The sequence below is a fragment of the Apodemus sylvaticus genome, chromosome 3, assembly GCF_947179515.1.
Source record: "Apodemus sylvaticus chromosome 3, mApoSyl1.1, whole genome shotgun sequence".
In the NCBI taxonomy this organism is placed as follows: domain Eukaryota; kingdom Metazoa; phylum Chordata; class Mammalia; order Rodentia; family Muridae; genus Apodemus; species Apodemus sylvaticus.
In genome coordinates, this window is record NC_067474.1 from 17,998,672 (window position 1) to 18,019,053 (window position 20,382).

At 43.0% G+C, this 20,382-nt stretch overlaps 1 protein-coding gene across 4 annotated transcripts in view; it reads left to right on the forward strand.

Moving 5' to 3' along the window:
• Nucleotides 1–20,382, forward strand: part of Lyn (LYN proto-oncogene, Src family tyrosine kinase) — a 107,913-nt gene that overhangs the window by 17,420 nt on the left and 70,111 nt on the right. For 2 of the 4 annotated variants that reach the window (XM_052176017.1, XM_052176020.1), the window contains exon 2: nt 11,116–11,213. The exons of the other annotated variants lie outside the window; for them this stretch is intronic. The gene's annotated coding sequence lies outside the window, so the exon portion shown is untranslated. The remainder of the gene's footprint in view (nt 1–11,115; nt 11,214–20,382) is intronic. 4 annotated transcript variants of the gene reach the window in all.

Below are 20,382 nucleotides of genomic sequence, written 5' to 3' on the forward strand. Positions count from 1 at the left end.
AGCAGCAGTCAGTTATTGAATGAGCATACTTTGTTCGATGACTAGATTCTTCGATGGTGTCTTATTCAGTCTTGTTATAGATAAGGGCGCTGGGATGCAGAGGTAGTTACTAAGAAGATGAAGCATGGGTCAGCAATCTCATACGTAGCAGGTAATGTCCTTGACTTTAGCTTATCAGTTGACTTTTGAAAAACTCATAATAAATATGAGGTAGAGAATATATTTTTTGAGCATGCCCTGGGTGCATTGCTTATTCTAAATACTAGCCAAGCTTTGAGCCATTTGGTCATGGTGCCTTTATGAAATTGGTGAAGTTAGTCTATTCTGCAGACAGTAAAGGTTAAAGTGCCACTGTTGTGTTGCTCAATAAGTAACCTGAACTTGGAACCTGACCCCAGGAGTCTGTCCTCAGGCTTAGCTCCAGAGCTACAAGAATGGAAGTTCAGTCACTGACTTGGGAAGGCAGAGGCCCAGACACTCCATCAGGCAAGAGAGCTCCACTCCTGCCAGTACGTGCCAGCTTATCGTAGTCACAAATCAAATGGACAAAGAAAACGAAACTCAATGAAATTAAACAGAAAATTGAAATGTTGAGTGGAATCTACTTTGTGATTAACATCATCTGTGTTGACTTCAGCTGACAACTTAGTTTCTACCTATTACAGTTGCCACCGTTAGTTGGGAACAAATAGTATTTTGGGGGATGTCTCTCTCACCTTTTTCCTTGGCTGGCTTGTCTTTTCCTTCCTACCCGACAGATGCTCTTTGGTCCTGATGTATTTGGAATGCTTTCCTTTGAAATGGTACTACAAAAATCTTAAACATAGAAAGATTGTTAGATTTTTATTTAGCAGATTCCTAACAGCGAAAAGAAGAATATGTGGTCTTATGACTGAATAGTTTGTCTTCCTCCTGGTTTCTTGGTAGGACCTGTGACAACATGTCTAGAATATTTGAACAAAAACCAGTTTATTCCCAAGAAATGAAGTGAGCTTTGTGGCCGCCGCGTGCACTCAACGGCTAAACGGCTCGTGTCTGGTGCGCCTGATGTTGGGTAGTGGCCATTCCGTGTTTCAGTGGCCACTCTCTAATTAGGATAACAGTTAAATAATGACTAAGACCACACCTTTGCATTAGAAAAGAGCGATGTATTTAATTCCCCACTGTCTTTGACTACCAGCATATCAGATAATGTATTTAAGTAAAGGCTCAATCTCTTGTCTCAATGAAGTCAGTACAAGTATGAATGTTTTAACACTGACTTGGACACAAAAAAGATTGATGTGCCTAATGACTGTGTCAGGTCGTGTACTTAGTACTTGTTCTTGGACATCAGATGCCCTGGAGCTAGAGATACACGCAGTCATGTGCCACCCAGTGTCTCAGGTGCTGAGCAGCCCATGAGGGAGGAGATGTGCACAGCAGGCATTCATGAAGCAGTCCCTGGCAGCTCCATCAATCTATAGGTTTTTTTTTTCCTGTTGTTTTGTTTCTTTTACATGTAGGAGTTCAGTCTAGATAGGGTACGTGTCTCATCAAAGGCTGAGTTTAGAAAGCCACTCTGTGAACATTGGACAAGATTCCTCATCTCAATGCTGGTCTTTCATAATCTTTGTGAATTCCTTACCCCAGTTGAAAACTAGGGTTGGTTATGACAGATTAAGTGAAAATTGTTTGTTAACAAAGAAATAGGTGGCCAGTATGGTACATAAAGACACTTGCCACCAAGTCTGATGGCCAGAGTTCAATCCTTGGAACACACATGGTAGAAGGACAGAGCCAACTCCCATATATTGCCCTCCGATCTGTGCTCTCCTCAGTGGCAGAAAACACCTATTATATGAATGAATGAATGAATGAATGAATGAATGAATGTTTAAAAAAGGAAAAGAATTGGGACGAAACTAACCTATTTAGACTCCAGCTGAGGCAGGGATATAGCCTTCAATGTTTGTTCAATGATCTCTCCCCACCCATGACAAAAACGATGACCAACACATCATCCTGTCTGGGATACAGGAAGACCATATGTAAACAGGTAGAGGCTGCTGCTGGAAGACCTTTGCAATCTTCATGTAAAACTCCGCAGACCAGCCCTCCCAGCCAATTCCCTTCCTAGAGAAGTGAAAGCACACATCCACGAAAATGTATAATGCTATAAATGTAAGCTCCAGTCAAACTAAAAACATCACAGACACCAGATTTCCACTATTGGAAGAGTGTTTGAAGAAGTTTGAAATATTCCTGACATGAGATCGTGGGACTCAGCCCAAGTAAGGTGCTCTTGAGTTCCACAAGCCTTTCTTCAGTACAATAAGCCACATGGGAATGAATATACCTGCTATTGCTTCACATGTGTGGAGCTCAAGACCCAGCTTCTAGGGAGGATGACCAGGTAAGGGAGAGAATGGAAGCAGGGTGATAGCAATGTGTGGCTTGTGTTTGAAAGGTGGTTACCTGGGCTTGTATACACAACAAAACGAGTTCCACACAACAGTTAGGGCCTGTGCCTTTCACCATGTATACATTTTGGACACTAGGAAAAAAGAATAAAAACATTTTAATTTTACCCATTTGTAAGTGTGTGGCTCTGAGGGATTCAGTGGACTCACAGTGGTCTGCAGACATGGCCACCGTCTGTGTGAGGAACACTACACCTGCCTCAGTGGGAAAGCAGACAGCACCCAGGTGAGATCAATGAACCAGCATTTGAGGTGGCATTAAGCCCTCACCTGCTGTGTAGACAGGAGTTGTACGTGCCGTGCCTGGTTAGTGCTCACAAGGGTTCGCCTGTTTCTGCTGCTTCTCCCTGGGCTGAGCATAGAGCAGAGGCTGCCTTGCAAGCCTTCCCTGGCCTTGGATGTAGGGAGACATGTGGACTGCTGTGACAGCAGAACGTATTTTCAAGGTTTTCTTAAACAATGTTATACATGGCTGTTAATGACTTGGAGCATTTAGAAACTCGAAGAATTTAGTGCAATGCTCCTCAGAACCACTCTCCATGAACTTGTCTCCTGCTTCCGTCCAGGCCACCTGCCCCATTTGAAAACCACTCATCTGAACAAGGCCTCACATAAGCATACGTATTTGTGTATACACACATATACATATATATAACATATATTACACTGAGTCCTAAAAAGGGAGTATATAAGTACTATAGATGCTTCTTTAGTTACGCTGATGGTGGGGACTGTGTGTCTTTGAGCTATAACAGAGGAGGAGAAGATTCGAGATGGATGTATAACTAGTAGAGAGGGCTAAGCTCGAGTGTCTGCTAAGGTTTTGTTGACTGAATTTGGAGAACAAAGAGGGTCTCTCCAGCCTCTCCTGCCCTCTCCACCCAAAGAGTGAGGTGGGCTCTACAAATCTTAAATAGTACTAAAACTCACGAAGAAGGCTTCCAAATGGTTTATTCATTTTGACTTTATTCTCCTATAGTAATGAAGGTTTGTAGCTCATAGGTGTTGCTTGCGTTTAACCACTGTGAGCTCTCGTGATGTCCCATGGTACAAGTTCCAAGTCCTCTGGCATAGTTGGTGGAAGACCTGCCTGTAGGAGAAACGCTATTAGATAATCTCTTCATTGATTTTAATTTATGTGTATGAGTATTTTGCCTGCTTTTATGTCTGCGCACCATATGCCTGGTGGGCATGGAAGCCAGAGATGGCATTGATATTGATTCCCAGGGACTGGAGTGACAGATTGCTGTGAACTAACATGTCCGAGCTAGGATTTGAACTCAGGACCCCTCCCCTGGAAGAGCAGCCAGTTTCTCCTAACTGCTGACTCATCCCACAAGCATATTGATTTCAGAAGGTTTAGATTAAGAATGACCTTGTTACAGAAAATTGTCTTCTATCAAAAGTCCAGAGAGAATCTGGTGGTACGCAAATTTTCCGTCCCCATCGATTAAACATTCTTTTATTTTTTTATTAATTAATTAATTTTTACTTACTCACTTTACGTCTTGCTCTCTGCCCTCTTCTGGGTCCCCCCTCCCACTATCCTCTCCCACGTCCCCTTCTCTTCTCCTCTGAGTAGGTGGGGGCTCCCCTGGGAATCCCCCCACCCTGGTGCTTCTAGTCTCTGTGAGGATAGGTGCTTCCTAAAGAGCATTCTTGAGCAGTTCACATTAAAGTGTAGACACCTGATAACGTTTACCAGATCTCTCTTTGCCAAAGTACTCACAAAATATCAAAAATATCATCTAAGACCAATCAGCATGTGAATTGCCTTGTAGGCTCAGGATTGCAACTGAGTGCTTTAGTTTTATCCAACATGTATACAGCCCTAGGCTCTGCCCGCCCCATACTCTCAAACATATGAAATATATTGTATAAGTCACCTGACAGTAAGTAACAAGGGAGGAATTTTTTTTTATTTAATTACAGTTAGTTAGTTAGTTAGTTAGTTAGTTAGTTAGTTAGTTTGTACATGCACAACGTGTGTGGAACTTTGCAGTGTCCGGGCTACTGAAGCTACTCGGTGAAATGAGGCACAAAATAAATGCTCTGCATAAAGTACGAGGGATGTGTCTGTGGCCGGGGAGGTTGGGGGCAAGTTCCACAGAGGATGTGGTATTCAGACTGGGTTATTTGAAAGGACGGAGGCTGCTTACATTGTGCAGTATTCCAGGAAGTTGGCAGGAGCCGAGCTGTGCTCCCCATGTCTGCTCCCTTGGTGGGTTGACAGGAACGTGCAGCACGTAACTAAGCAGAATGCCTTTACCGTGGACAGCTGTCATCCAGTTCCACTGCAGGAACCGCAGGCAGAGAGGAAACGGGAGGCAGAGTCAGAGCTGCTGTGAGGAACCATAACTGGCTTAGCCGTGGCTGTGGGGAGGATTGGTGTGTGTGTTGGGGAAGGATCCAGGTGTGCACTAGGGAAGGAGCCTGAGGCAGTGCGTTTTACTCAGCATAGTGACGTAGAGACCAGAGGGATGTCAGTGGACGCTCAGGGACGGTCTCTGTGGCAGGCAGAGCAGGTGTACAGGAATGTGTCCTGAGGAGGCCAGTCCTTCTGCTTCCTTGCAACAGTTTATGTATTTGATATGAAACATGGTTCGGTGCCCTATTAATCTGTACAATTTTTGTGGTTTTATGTATCAGTTTAAAGAAGAAAGAATGGGATCTGGAGGGTGCCTTGGGGGTTAAGAGCACTGATTACTTTCCACAGGACCCAGATTCGATTCCCAGCACTCACATAAAGGCTCAACAACCATCTTTAACTCCAGCTCCAGGTGATGTGACCTCTTCTGGCCTCCAAGGCACCAGACACACGTGCTGTACACCCACATACGTGAAATAATTTAGTCTTTGAGAAACAACTGTATTGGCACAGCTTCTGATGTCCTTCTGGTGTGAAGGCTGAGGAGGCAGCTGAGCTGTTTGCCTGCTTCTGTGCAATCTCAGGTACTTGAGAGCCCAGGACTCTGCCTGCGGCTGCCTGACCATAGCCCTGCCACCACCGTAGTGCCCTGGTGTTCTGCTCATGGAACTCAAGGCCTTTCTCCCAGATCTCCTTTGCCAGGAGCTTGGGTGGAATTCTGAGAGCAGGATCACCATGCTTTTCTGGTTCAGGTTCTATTTCCACCCACCGCTGTCTTTCCAGATGTGACGACCTCACTACCTCAGAACACAGTCTTGTGGATCTACTCAGTAAGAAAGGCCAAGGAAGTGGTGGTTCTCTTGGCTCCTGGCTCCCTGTTCTGTTGTTTGCAGCGGTGGAGCCAAGTTCCAAACAAATGTAGAAAAGGTGAAGGCTGCAAATCTCGGTCAGGGACAGCTGAATTTGAAGTGGCTCTGAGCCATCTGTGAGCTTGGTTTCATCTGCTTTCAATTACGGTGATGTAATTGTAGTCAATCAGACTGGGAGAGTACAAATGGCTTTGTTAATTAGATGAAAAAGTGCCATTTTATAATTCTCATCCAATTAGCCACAGGTTGATGACCAGTGACTGTACTCCATCAAAGCCTTGTCTGTTGTCTGTTGTTCCCTTGGAAAAGCCGTTTTCACATCTGTGGCCAGTCTGCCCAGTCTAGAATGGGAGGCTGGTGCCTTCCCCTGGACAGCTCTTTCCATCTTCTGTATGAGATTTTGTGAGCATGCACAGTGAAGTTGGAGCTATTGAGTCTGTGGTCTCCAGGTTTATGTCACCTATAGTTTGTTTAAATATATTTACTATTAAGTTTGGATTTTTGGAAAATGGATACTGCTGTGACTCTGAACCAAGCAGTGAGAAAGTTTGCTCTCCTAGATTCACATCTTGAAGGCTAAAGTTCTGTGGGCCCTGTGGCTGGACCCTGGGCCTCCCGTCTTGTCTGTAAATCAAGGACGTGGAACTTGAAGTTGAGCTAGCCACTGAAACCCCTGAGGATTTGCTCAGACTCACACTTTGGGGTGCCTGAGAGCTTGCATTTCTACCAGGCTCTGAGGACTTGCTACATCAGTAGGTTGGATGACGGCCAAAGTCATCCCCAGCTCCCTTTGCCTCTTTGCTCTCCTCTCCCATGATGTTCCTGTACCAGATCTGTATCCTCATTGTTTACATTGTATCCACACTGCATACATTGTATCTGCACTGTACACAATGTATCTGCACTGCATACATTGTATCTGCACTGTATGTGGTGTATCCACACTCTATACATTGTATCCACACTGTACACATTGTATCTGCACTGTGCACATTGTATCTGCACAGTAGGCAGTGTCTCTGCACTGTATGCACTGTATCTGCACTGTATACATTGTATCTGTGCTGCACACATTGTGTCTATGCTGTATACATTGTGTCTGCACTGTATACATTGTATCTGTGCTACATCCACACCTCACCTTCACCAGGTGGGCCCAGTGAATGTTCCTTCCTGCACTTATCATCTACTTGGACCCTCACTTCCATGACTATAGTTTTCTTTTGTTTTCAATATTTATTTTATATGTATGAGTGTTTGCTTGAATGTATGTCTGCACACACACATATGTCTGGTGCCCTCAGGGTCCAGAAGGGGTTGTCACATCCCCCAGAATTAGAGTTATAGACTTGTGAGGCACCATGTGGGTTCTGGGAATTGAACCCAGGTCCTTTGGACTACACAGCACTCTTCACTGCTTACTTATCTATCCCTTGTCAGCCAGGTAGAGTTTTGTTTGTTTTGAAACAGACTGTTTCTATGGGGTCCTCAAACTTGCAGCCATTCTCCTGCTTCAATGCCCAGCCAAGGAAAGTTTGCATTAGAAGCCCAGTACAGAATAAAACAGATGCTACCTTGCTCCCATAAACCAGGGGCCAGGATTTCCTTTAAACAGGAAAAAGATGGGTCTGCTTCTTACTTGTGACTATTAAACTTAACATTAATAATAAGCAAATTTTCTTCAGCTAAATGAGGAGAGGGAAAGGAAGGGCTGGGAAGGGCTGGGATGTTAGGTGGTAGAATTCTTGCTTAGTATGCATGAGACCCAGTGTTTGGTCCCCAGAACTAATTTTTTTAACTGTTTATTGATTCATTGTGAATATCCCACTATGCAACCCAATCCTACTCATCTCCCATCCTTTCTTATCTGCCCTCTGCTATCACAACTTCTTCCACCAAAAGAAAATCAATAACAAACAAACAAAAACATATCCAGTGTAAGCTGCGGTGTGTCCCAGTGTGTCCCACAGTATTCTACGTTGTCCACACATCTGTACTTGTGAATGTTCCTTGCAGTGAGTCATTGGCCTGGTTCAAGGCTTCTGGCTTTTGATACATTACCAATACTGGATCCTCAATGGGACTCCTCTCAGATATTCTATTGTTACTCTGTGTCATGGAGGTCCTACAGCTTTGTGTCTGCAGGGCCAGCCCCTTCATGCACTCCTGTAGTTCATAGATGAGGTAGATTTGGGGGTGGGTCAACTCAAGGCCCTGGGTCTGGGCCTGGGTGGTAGCTGACTTGGTCAGCCCGCCAGCTTTCCATACCACACCAGCAGGGCGAGCTCTCCAGCACTGCCTCTGATAGCTCACCCAATACTACAGCCTGTGAGGGACAGGGTCAGCTCTCTCACGCTCATGACCCCAGGGCCAGCTCTCCTTCCTGGAGGGGAAGTAAAACTGGTTATGCTACCTAAAATAAATGAAAATGGGGTAAGCATGTATTTACTGTCTCACAAGCTGTTGGGTATGTCTTTGGTTTTCTTATTTTCGAGACAAGGTCTCCTTACATCATTCCTTCTGGTCTGGAACTCACTATGTAGACTAGGTTGACCTCAAACTTTTGTTGATCCTCCTACCTCTATTTCCGAAAAATGGAATTATAGGTGCGAGACATCATGCCTGGCTAACATAAGTACAGGCGTATAGCTAAGTGTATCTAATACTCTAGTGTCCTTTTAAATGGTGTATAAAAATAATGGCGTAGTGATCAGCAATTTTACTCCAGTTAAATGTAGAATTTGGCACATGATTTCCTGCAATGGCCCCATTTGTTAACTAATTTTTCAGAAAAAAAAATTGATCATTGGCTTAAAATTATTTTTTAGAGGGAAAGGTTAAAGAAATATGTACAGATTTTTGTTGTTTTAGGTGGCTTTAAGACATGCATTCAGTGTTAATGATGTGTTTAATGTTGATTAGAACATGTATGTTCCCAATTCCAACATAGTATGGAATTACCCTGTTTTCTAACTTTAAAAGTATGCTTAAAATACTACTGTTAGAGCAACACCTCCTACTTCTGAAGTCTATCAGACTACATGCTGTGGGCGATTCCTCACAGTGTGGTCTGAAAGGGTGTGTGTGAGCACAGACCTTCAACAGAGAGGGCATGTGTGCAGACTGTGACTTGGACAGTTGTCCAGATATGTATCCTTCCTTTGACGATAATTCCTGAGTGCCAGATGTTGAGGAAGAGATAAATCCCTCGTCATGTTTGCTTTTGGCAATATCTACCCATTGCTCATGCAGGGGCAGAGCACAGGCAGACCTCTGTTGCTCCAGCCTCCATATTCATGAGAATGGTGAACCAAACTGAAGTGCAGCGTTGGGTTGTGTGCGTGCAGTTTTTTTTTGGATGTGGCGACAGTGTGTTGACCTTTAAGCTCTGATGTGATGTAAGAAAAGAGTGGAAATCAACCGACCTGATGATGCTCAGAGGTGTGGCTCTAGGGAGGGACATAGATTGTTGTTAGGCTGTCAGGTTGCAAGTCCTGGACTCTGGTGGCTTTATAAGGAAAGAGGGAGGAAGGGAGGGAGAGAGGGAGAGGGAGGAAGGGAGGGAGGGAGAAAGGGAGAGGGAGAGAGGGAGAGGGAAGGAGGGAAGGAGAGAAGGAGGGAAAGGGAGGGAGGGAGGGAGAGAGGGAGGGGGAGAGGGAGGGAGGGAGAGGGAGCTACATGTGGTCCCTGTCTTCCACTTTCTTACATTGCGTTGGAGCTCTGGCAGCCAAAGACCATGACCAGATGTGGCCCTTTGCCATTGGACCTTAATAATTATAAGTCAAACTTAGCTTCTTTTCTTCAAAGGCTACTCAGCTTCACATATTTCATAGTAGTAATAATAGAGAAAGAACTATATATGGGTTGTGTGTGTGTATAGCATTAGACAGAAAAGTAGAATATCAGGTTATCAGATTGCTGCTAATTTAGAGTAATGGTCAAAAATCCGAGAGATTATTGTTATTGTGAAAGTTCTCCTTTCATGGAGGTGGATAGTACAACCCAATATGCAGAGGCTAGTACAAAGGAAGAAAAGGAATTTCTCAGTCTCTGTACCATTGTCCTCCACTTACTGGGGGGAGGGGGTGATATCCTCAGCCCATCTTGTGGGTTTTTGCTCCTATGTCTTCTTTTGTGTCTAAGAAGTGAAAATTACCCCAGATGCAGAGAGCCCAAGATTTTTGAGCTTCAAGGGATAGATGGGTACTGGAGTTACCCAACTGTTTTACATCTAGTCAGAATGTGTTTAGGTTGCTCAGGAGTAAGGCTTTGAGAGATTCCCCCAAGCCTCATAAGCCGAAGTCACCAGTTTGTCAAGTGCAACTATGCAGTAAGTCTAATTTAAATGAAATGACATGTGCACCCATAAAAGGCCTTTGGGTTTCTACCGAAACCTCCCTTGGCTAGCTTTAGAGAAAATGAGGAATTTATTGGAAGGAAGCTGAAGTTTTGCACACAATTGCACAAAACTAAAGGAAGAGCTGACCAAGCAAGACTGATGGGAACGGACCTGCAGGGTGGGGCGGTACCAACACTCTCCGAGCAGCTGTCTCTGTCTCGCTCATCTAAATAGGAGACTGTTGTTTCCTTCCACACGGGCCTCAGCATAATCAGGATGTGCTGAAGCAAGCCTCTCCCACCAGGGCAGCCCGATACACCATTCTCTACCCGAATTTATTTTGTCCTGGGGTGGAGCCAGGACTTGTGCATTTATCTAAAAGATCTGATGTTATTCAGATACAGGGCTAAAACAAAGGCCTGTGGTCTTCTGCACTGACAGAGGATGTTCTGTTTTAAAAGGTTGGCTAAAAAAGATGTCTCAATGGACTAAGGATAATGAATCTAGGGAAGATGAATATTTGTAGGCCAGCGCATATAAGACATTCTCCAAGAATTCTCCCAGATTGTGTGCTTAGTAGGTGTTCTGGGTATATATATATTTTTCCCCAGTCCTCATGGAGTTGGTAGCAATATCCATACTTTCCAAATGAGTCAACTGAGGCTGGAGGATTAAGTGTCTTCCCAAAGTTTAGGATTGTGATTTAGCCTTTGATTGCAATTCTCAGCAAACACAACCGTTGCAACACCCAGCAGGATTCTGACCCACTCCTCCTGGTTGGTGCCCATGTGGACTATGCAGTGACTTGGCAAGAATTCTCTGCCTTCGTGGAGACTAATACTAGGTGTGTGGATTTCCACAGCCAGACATTTATTGATGCCAGACATTCCTGACATCAGAATTTTAGCCATGTGGCCAAGGAAGAACGCGTCTTGGCAGAATCCATGGGAGAAAAAGAATTTCAAGTACAGGAAGAATGATGGGCCATGCTGGGTCTTCAGGGCTGATTAAGGGAAGTATGAAAAATGTATGTGCATGGTTCGCCATAGTGTTGTTTTTTGTGGTTTTTTTTTTAAGAGGAGGAAGAAGTTGGGCATTCAGTTCAGTGGAAGAGTTCTTACGTTGCTCGCACGGATCCTGAGTTCCATCCCTGAGAACAAAAGACCAATAAATAAGTAAGAAACAAGTGACATTTTTATTTTTGTCTTGTTGGAAATGGAGATCTGATTGAGTGTGTACATGTCTAGAGTTTGGTGAGAATAGGGTAAAATGCAAATTCGGTGACCTGGTAAAAGCATGCTTTCGGTGAAGGAATTGGGGCGGATGGATGCATACAGAGGTAGAGTGCATGCTTAGCATGTTGAAACCAAGATTGGTTCCCTTGTAACCTCCACAGAGAAGAGAGGAAAAAGACAGGCCTCACCAAGACAACTAACAACCTTTTCTTCTGCCTGAGTGACTTGGAAATGGGCTGATTTTAGCAGGAAGGGAAAGGGTGGACTACAGGCGACTGTGAGCTCTCTCAAGAATTAATCCTTTTGCGCTTAATCATTAGGCCAATTTAGCTTCCTGGTTTCAAAAAGAGAAAACATACCCACACACAAAAAAGAAAAACTCGAGCCCCTGGGAACAAGTAGCTTCCTCCTCTTAGGGCTGCTTGAGAAAAGTCCCTTTCCTGCTCAGCATGAAGTATCTGGGGAGTCGGCCAAGAGGCCATGGGGTCCCGGAGAGGAAGGCCTTGCCCTGAGAATGAGAAGCTGAACATGCTGCTGAGGTGGCAGGCTAAGGGCTGAGAGAGCTTTGTTAAGCTTCGTTAATTCTACATCCACAGGAGAAAAGGGAGGAGGGCTCCTGGGGCCTCCTGTCTCCCCTGCTTCTTGATGCTTGCCAATACCTGAGGGTACAAAGTAGAAGTCTGGTTTTTTTTTTTGTTGTTTTTGTTTTTTACTTCCCTGTGGATACAATCAAGAAATGTGAAAGTCAATTGATAAAGAGCAATCTATGAATATGAAATGTTTTCCGGCCAAGTGTTTGAGCAGGAGCTATAAAACAGGGACGCCCCACAGCAGAAGAGTCTCCTGCAGCCAGTGTGAGCTGAAGACCTGACATTTCAACCACTCGGTTTCAGGAAAAGGAATGCAGGGAACGTATTCTGAATTGATAAGTGCTGGGATGTAGTGCTGCAGTTGTTAGTAGCATTTTTTTTTCAGGCATGAAATATTTCATTTCTAGACACTTTAATATGCATGGAATTGACATCAAAACTATGAGCATATTTTTGTTGTTCTTGAAAGTCATTTTATTATTTGATATGTTTGGATGTTTTCCCTTCATGCATATCTGTGTATTTGTCTGGTGCCACCCGGGAGCCATAAGAGGGCGTCAGACACCTGGAATTGGAGTTACAGATGTTTGTGAGCTTCTATGTGGTTGCTGGGAATTGAACCCTGGTCCTTTGGGAGAGCAGCCTGTATTCTTAAACACCAGGCCATCTCTCCAACCCCAGTGTGACACTTTGACACACAGAGAGACTGCTTCCACCCTCCATACTCTTTCCCATGTTGTCCGCGCCATCTTCTTTCCTGCCCCACCCCCAACCACTTCCGCTTCCCAAAGCCCTTAGCACGTTTCATTTAATGATTTTGTTTGTACAAAAAGTCGAAGGAGCCTCTCTTCCGTCAAGTGTGATTAAGTCACTCTACTCTGGCTTTCTTTGCTTTTAGGGGACAGGGAAGGAAGCTGGGACACAACCCATTGTTTACCTGCTTTGTGAGAAGCATTCAGCATCTGGTATTTTATTTAATTCTCTCAATAACCTTTGAAAGAGTGGAATTATCTGAACTCACAGATAAAGTAAAGAACATTATATTAAGAAACTTTTCTGGTGTTTATGTGTCTACTAATAAATGAAAGGTCCAGGTTGACCCAGTTTCCCCACCTTTTCCCACCTTCTTCTGCTTTACTTCAGGAAAATGGTTGCTTTCCTTTTTCTTTTTTTTTTTATTCGATATATTTTTTATTTACATTTCAAATGATTTCCCCTTTTCTAGACCCCTACTCCCCGAAAGTCCCCTTCCCTCCCCCGTTTTCCCACCCAACCCTTCCCACTTCCCTGTTCCGGTTTTGCCCTATACTGCTACACTGAGTCTTTCCAGAACAAGGGGCCACTCCTCCGTTCTTCTTGTACCTCATTTGATGCGTGGATTATGTTTTGGGTATTCCAGTTTTCTAGGTTAATATCCACTTATTAGTGAGTGCATACCATGATTCATCTTTTGAGTCTGGGTTACCTCACTTAGTATGATGTTCTCCAGCTCCATCCATTTGCCTAAGAATTTCATGAATTCATTGTTTCTAATGGCTGAATAGTACTCCATTGTGTATATATATCACATTTTTTTGCATCCACTCTTCTGTTGAGGGTTACCTGGGATCTTTCCAGCATCTGGCAATTATAAATAGGGCTGCTATGAACATAGTGGAACATGTATCCTTACTACATGCTGGGGAATCTTCTGGGTATATGCCCAGGAGTGGTATAGCAGGATCTTCATGGATCGGCATGATCAATATAGTTAAAATGGCCATTTTGCCAAAAGCAATATACAGATTCAACGCAATACCCATCAAAATCCCAACTCAATTCTTCACAGAGTTAGAAAGAGCAATCCTCAAATTCATCTGGAATAACAAAAAACCCAGGATAGCTAAAACTATTCTCAACAATAAAAGAAATTCTGTGGGTATCAGTATCCCTGACCTTAAGCAATACTACGAGCAATAGTGTTAAAAACTGCATGGTATTGGTACAGTGACAGGCAGGCAGATCAATGGAACAGGATTGAAGATCCAGAAATGAACCCACACACCTATGGCCACTTGATCCTCGATAAAGGGGCTGAAAACATCCAATGGAAAAAAGATAGCCTTTTCAACAAATGGTGCTGGTTCAACTGGAGGTCAGCATGCAGAAGAATGGGAATTGATCCATCCTTGTCTCCTTGTACTAAGCTCAACTCCAAATGGATCAAGGACCTCCACATAAAGCCAGACACTCTGAAGCTAATAGAAAAGAAACTGAGGAAGACCCTTGAGGACATCGGTACAGGGGGAAAGTTTCTGAACAGATCACCAATAGCGTATGCTCTAAGATCAAGAATTGACAAATGGGACCTCATAAAATTACAAAGTTTCTGTAAGGCAAATGACACCATCTGAAGGACAGATCGGCAACCAACAAATTGAGAAAAGATCTTCACCAACCCTATATCAGATAGAGGGCTAATATCCAATATATAAAAAGAACTCAAAATCGTTGCTTTAAAGTGAGTCTTTTAGCCCAAATCCTTTGAGTGTTTCCCAATTCTTGACGAAGTAGGGTGGGATTTGGCTCAGTTTATGGAGTAGCTATGTCTAAAGGTAAAATAACTTTAGGGTCTAACATTTATTGGTCATTTATTATAAACCAAAAAAATATGGCCGAAAAAGAATGGGTTCTACTTATGAGTGTGTTATAAACCACAAAACCTAGTTCATAGAATTTCTGAGTCAGTCTGCTTTGATTCAACAAATAGTGCTTGGCCACTGCCTTGGTGACCAGGTAGCCATTATAGTGGTGCAGACTGGATGGTCTCCTTTCTCTGTTTGAGGTAAATCCAAGGATCATGGAAGCAGACAGTTGTTTGCCCAGAGGCCTAGAAATTAGTGGTTTTGTTTGTTTAAGAGATCAAGATGCCTCTCTTCACTTAAGTAGGATGATGTCACAGAGGTGACAAAGGTAGAGTTGTATCGGCCTTTGAGGTGTGTGCAGTGGGGTTGAGGAAATAGTCGCACCTGTTCCCAATGCAGACGACTCAATGTGCTCATAAAGTCACGTTGCAAGTCATTAATGTTGGGACTTGTGACTGGGGAGAGACGAAATAAGAGGCAGAGGAATCTGTGAGCTGTGGACGGCTAGCCAGGCCTTGCACGCGGTTTGGAGGGCTGGTTAGATTTGCCAACCTGGGAAGAGCTTGCTCAAGTAGAGATGGGGACGCAAGGTGACCACCATGTTCATGAGTTGAAATCTCTGCCCCTCACAGAAGCTTTCTACTGGAGCCACTCAGATGAATGAAAGGCTGGAGAGAGGTGCTGACAGACCGTGAGCAGTAGGGTGTCTGTGTGAGTGTGTACTGCTGGCAAAGAAAATGGTGTTTTTAGATCTAACAGGTGATAGCAAGGATGATACTGAATACTTACTACGTATTTATCCTATCAAGTAACCTTTATTGTACACTATCTATAGAATGTTTAGAATGCCCTTCATTGACAATTCAGTACTGTATACCACTGACAGAAAGCATGGCTTTCATGGCCTACATTTACATGTGAGATAGATTGATGATAAAATAGGTAAATTCTCAGACTAGTGTTACTGAAGAACAAAGAGAACTGTGAGTTGGGAGGACACTCGGGAGAAGACATCACAGTTTTAAAGCTTCTTTCTCTGTGTGTCCTTTGTATTAAACCAGGAAGGTCATAGATGTGAGGAAGTCTATGGAGCATTTTAAATGTAAAATAATGTTCCTAGTCATAACCGCAGTACAAGGACAGAGGGAAGACCAACGCCGCGGGCACCAGCTGGTGGGCAAACTCGCCTCTAGATAGATCTTGAAATCATTAATATCATGAGGTCTGCTGGGGCAACTATCAACATAGGGAAGAAAATCAAAATTTACCATTCTCTCATGCATGCCTTCCCAGAGCTCAGAACCCAAGAATCCTATCACAGAATTGACAGGACCTGATGGGACTGGATTTGACTAAGAAATGACAACACTGGACAGATGAGGTTTCCCATGCTCAGTGGCCAGTGTGGTGAGGAATTTAATTAAAAAAAATGAAAACTCAGTAGAATTCTGCTATATGCTGTTCAAGTACATAAGTAAAGTAAATAATGTCAAAGAATTTCTTACCAGGAGTAGTGTCACAGGCCTGCAATTCCAGCACTTGGGATGCATGAGGCCAACCTGGTCTACAGACTGAGTTCCAGCAAAGCTAGAATGACACAGAGAATCCCTGTCGAAAGAAAGAAAGAAAGAAAGAAAGAAAGAAAGAAAGAAAGAAAGAAAGAAAGAAAGAAAGAGAGAGAGAGAAAGAGAGAGAGAAAGAAAGAAAGAGAAAGGAAGGAAGGAAGGAAGAAAGAAAGAAAGAAAGAAAGAAAGAAAGAAAGAAAGAAAGAAAGAAAGAAAGAAAGAAAGAAAGAAAGAAAGAAAGAAAGAAACTTTTTCAAACTTCCAACATACTACAGAGGTACAAAATATTGTATTTTATTTTAGTGTTGGAATTTTTATGGTAATATTGCATGATGTTTGTTTGTGTTTTGTGTTTTAACTTTCCTTTTAATTTTACCTTACTGATTTTTAAATTATATATGTATTTATTTATTTATTTATTACTTATGAGACATGCAGGCCTTAAATTTAAGTAGTAGAAGATGACACTGAACTGACCCTCCTGCCTCTATCCCAGTGCTGCGACCACAGGCGTGTGCATTCCACTGGGCATATTTTACATTTTATAGGAAAATACGGTCTGAAACTGAATGATAGTCTTCCCTAGAGTATTAGCCCCCTGTAAAGCCAGTAGTGTATCTGGACTATAATGCAGAAAGTGATGACAGAATTGTTCAGAGCCAGCCCCTGCCTCAGTGCTGGCTGATGGTCACATGCTGTGTGTTCCTGATGACAAATTCAAGGTATACAGCCTCTGTTCACCTCACCCACACAGGCTAGCTGCTGTTTCCTGTTTCTCCCAAGTACTGGGTCACAGCTCCTCTGCCACACACTTGGTTCATGGTCCTCCAACTACAATTTTTCTCTAGTAGTCCTAGAACGGAATAAATTCTGTGAGTAGTAAAGTCCAAACCTGGAGTAAGTTTTGGACGTAAGGACACCCGTGCTGTTTGAAAAGATGTCATACACTGGAAGGAAAAATCCTAATTCGGTTATATTTTAATATCACAGTTGCTCACGAATGGGTCATGTGTACCTTGACATGAAACTTCTCAGGCCGTGGGAATGTTCCTCAATGTCACTGTCCTGTTTCTGTTCCACTGATTTGCAGTTGACACTTGATGTTTTTGAATCACACCAGACACAGCCAACCTGATTTCATAAAGCTAAGATGTGGATAATGGGAGCTCACATAGCTAAGGCAGTGCTGGAACTAACGTTTCTCTGTGAAAGCTTGAAGTTGCGTAGAGCGCTCTGTGCCGTCCCTTGGTGTCCTGAGGTGGCTTCACCCCTTACGTTATCTCTTCTCATAGCTCTTCTTGAACTCATTTTTAAGAGGAACATCTCTGAATCTGCCAAAGATTTTGCTTCATAGTTCTCATTTTAAACTCCTGGGATCCGTTAAAGTCTCTCCAGAGCATCAGTGTCCTGCAGTGCATTGCGTAGTCAATTAAATAAGTGCCTTATTTGTTAAGCTTTGGGAATCTCGAGCCAGGTTCATGGGCTAGGGTTAACCTTTAATCTCTGTGAGTTTGACCAGGGTATTGTTTTGTTTTTTTAAAGATTAATTTATTTTATTATGTATATGAGCACACTGTAGCTGTACAGATGGTTGTGAGTCTTCATGTGGTTTCTGGGAATTGAATTTAGGACCTCTGCTCACTGCGGTCAGCCCCGCTTGCCCGGGTTAAACTTGCTCGCTCAGTCTCTGCTCTCTCTGGCCCAAATTTCATTACAAATGGTTGTGAACCATCATGTGGTGGCTGGGATTTGAACTCAGGACCTGCGGAAGAGCAGTCAGTGCTCTTAACCGCTGAGCCATCTCTCCAGCCCCAAGACCAGGGTTTTTTGAGACAGTTTCTCTGTGTAGCCCTGGCTGTCCTGGACTCATTTTGTAGACTAGGTTGATCTTGAATTCAGAGATCCACCTGCTTCTGCCTCCTGAGTGCTGGGATTAAAGGCGTGTGCCACCACACCCAGCATAACCATGTGTTTTATAAGAATAAAACAGCCAGGTGGTGGTGGCACACGCCTGTAATCCCAGCACTTGGGAGGCAGAGGCAAGCGGATTTCTGAGTTCAAGACCAGCCTGGTCTACAGAGTGAGTTCCAGGACAGCCAGGACTACACAGAGAAACCCTGTCTCAAAAAAAAAAGAAAAAGAAATAAATAAAAATAAAAATAAAGAAAAATAAGAATAAAACATTGTAGCTCATGTGGATACCTTGATAATGAGAATAAGAGAATAAAACCTGATCTATCATGGGAGAGTAAGGGTTAAATTTTTTATTTCAATTTCCTTTGCTCTTAGCATGCCTTGTCACCTTTTTATTAAAGCATAATGTATACTAAAACACTTTTGTACAAAATTCAATTAATATTTTATATAATTATATAATTTTTAGCATTCTTAAACATGCATCAAAATATATAGTACCCCACAAATAAGAACAATTTTTATGCTTTGTATATTAATTATCAATTATTATTATTATTATTATTATTATTATTATTAATTTTACTGTTAGGAATTGAACCCAGAACCTTGAGCATGTAGAACACTATTGAGTACACCCAGCCCTGATAACATTAATTAGAAAGTAGTTCGTAGATCTGTCAAAGGAAAGCTTGCACATAATTTATATCCCAGGAACCAAGGCGATGGCTTAGTGGATAAAGTTCCCATGCAGGATGGGGAATCTGAGTTCAGATCCAGGAATCCATGTAACACTGAATGCAGACATCCTTGTCTATAATCCCAGTGCTCCAACACCAAGATTGGAGGCAGAGACAGGGGAGTGGCCAGAAGCTCATGCCAGCTAACCTGGGGTCCAAAGCAAAAGAAACACGAGACTCTATTTCTAAACAGACATAGTCCTCTGACTTCATACACACACACACACACACACACACAGAGGGAGAGAGAGAGAGAGAGAGAGAGAGAGAGACATTGAAAAATATCAGAACAATAAACAAGGCAGTAATAGCGCACAGGCCTTTAATTTCAGCACTTGGGTGGTAGAGGCAGGCAGATCCCTGAGTTCAAGGACATCCTGGTATACAAAGTGAGTTCCAGGACAGTTCTACACAGAGAAACCTTGTCTCAAAAAATTGTTAAGTGTACATAAAAAGTAGTTGCTCTGCCAGGTTACAAACTGCTGATAAAGTCCTGTTCACTATGTGAATTTATTGATTATATGAACAATCTCAAGGCTACGTTATCAAATGTACTTTGCTTTATTGTTTTTATAAGCCCCGTCTAATTGTATGTTTTCTTATGAACAACTATGAAACATATTAGGAATAATGATTATAATTAAACATTAATAGCACTCCTTACTCTTATCAGGTATTTTCTCAAGCTAGAAGTGTAGACATTTGAGACATATCTCAAGATTCAGTGAAATTCTACTTTTTCCCCCCCTTTCTTCCTTTTTCTCTTCCTCCTCCACCCCACCCCACTTCTTAGACTCAGCCCAAGGGTTTCAGATTAAACTGAGTAGCCCTGTGACCTTGGAAACTTCAAAGGCTGTTGGGTGTTGAGTGCCACAGGCTGAGCTGCAGTACTTTCCTAGTAGAAATGCTTCAAGTTAACAGTCTTTGTAAAATTCATTTCTTTACAAATTGATGTAAAAGTTACCAGATTGTTGCCTATTCTGTCACAACATATTAAAAGCTTCGGTAGAGTAAAGGCCAGTTTTAGAATTGTAGAAAATTGGGCAGAAAGCACAGTCCCTGTACAGGAAACCTCCTCCGCACTAGCCAAATTCCCATAAGAACATCTAGCATTCCTGCAGTGCTTGTTACTGTTGCTGAGCTGGTACTGATACAATGTTACTGAAGTCCACAGTTGTCACTTCCATGTTTGTTTGTTTGGTTGGTTCAGCTTTTTGCTTTTGTTTTCCCCTCCCCCCAAGGGTTTCTCTGTGTAATAGCCTTCGCTCCCCCAGAACTCAGTCTGTAAATCAGGCTAGCCTCTATCTGCCTCTGCCTCCCAAGTACTGGGATTGAAGGCATGCACCACCATGCCCAGTGCAACACTTATCATTTTCCATGTTATATATTCTATGGATTTTGGAAAATACATAATAACATGTCTCCACCATAAGCTCCATGAAATAGAGCCAGCAAACCTCCTGGTTTATCTGCTCATTCCTTCGTCCTCCCAATCCTTGACAAACGCTGGCTGACCCTTCAGTCACTGTCTCTGTACTCTGCCTTTTCCCAACTGTCTCGTGGTTGGAGCACACATTAGGAGGCCCACTCTCCTCAGCTTATTTCCCTTAGTAATAAGCAGTAACAGCACCTCCTCGGGCATCAGGGTTGCTTCTGTATTGTTGTCAACATCCACA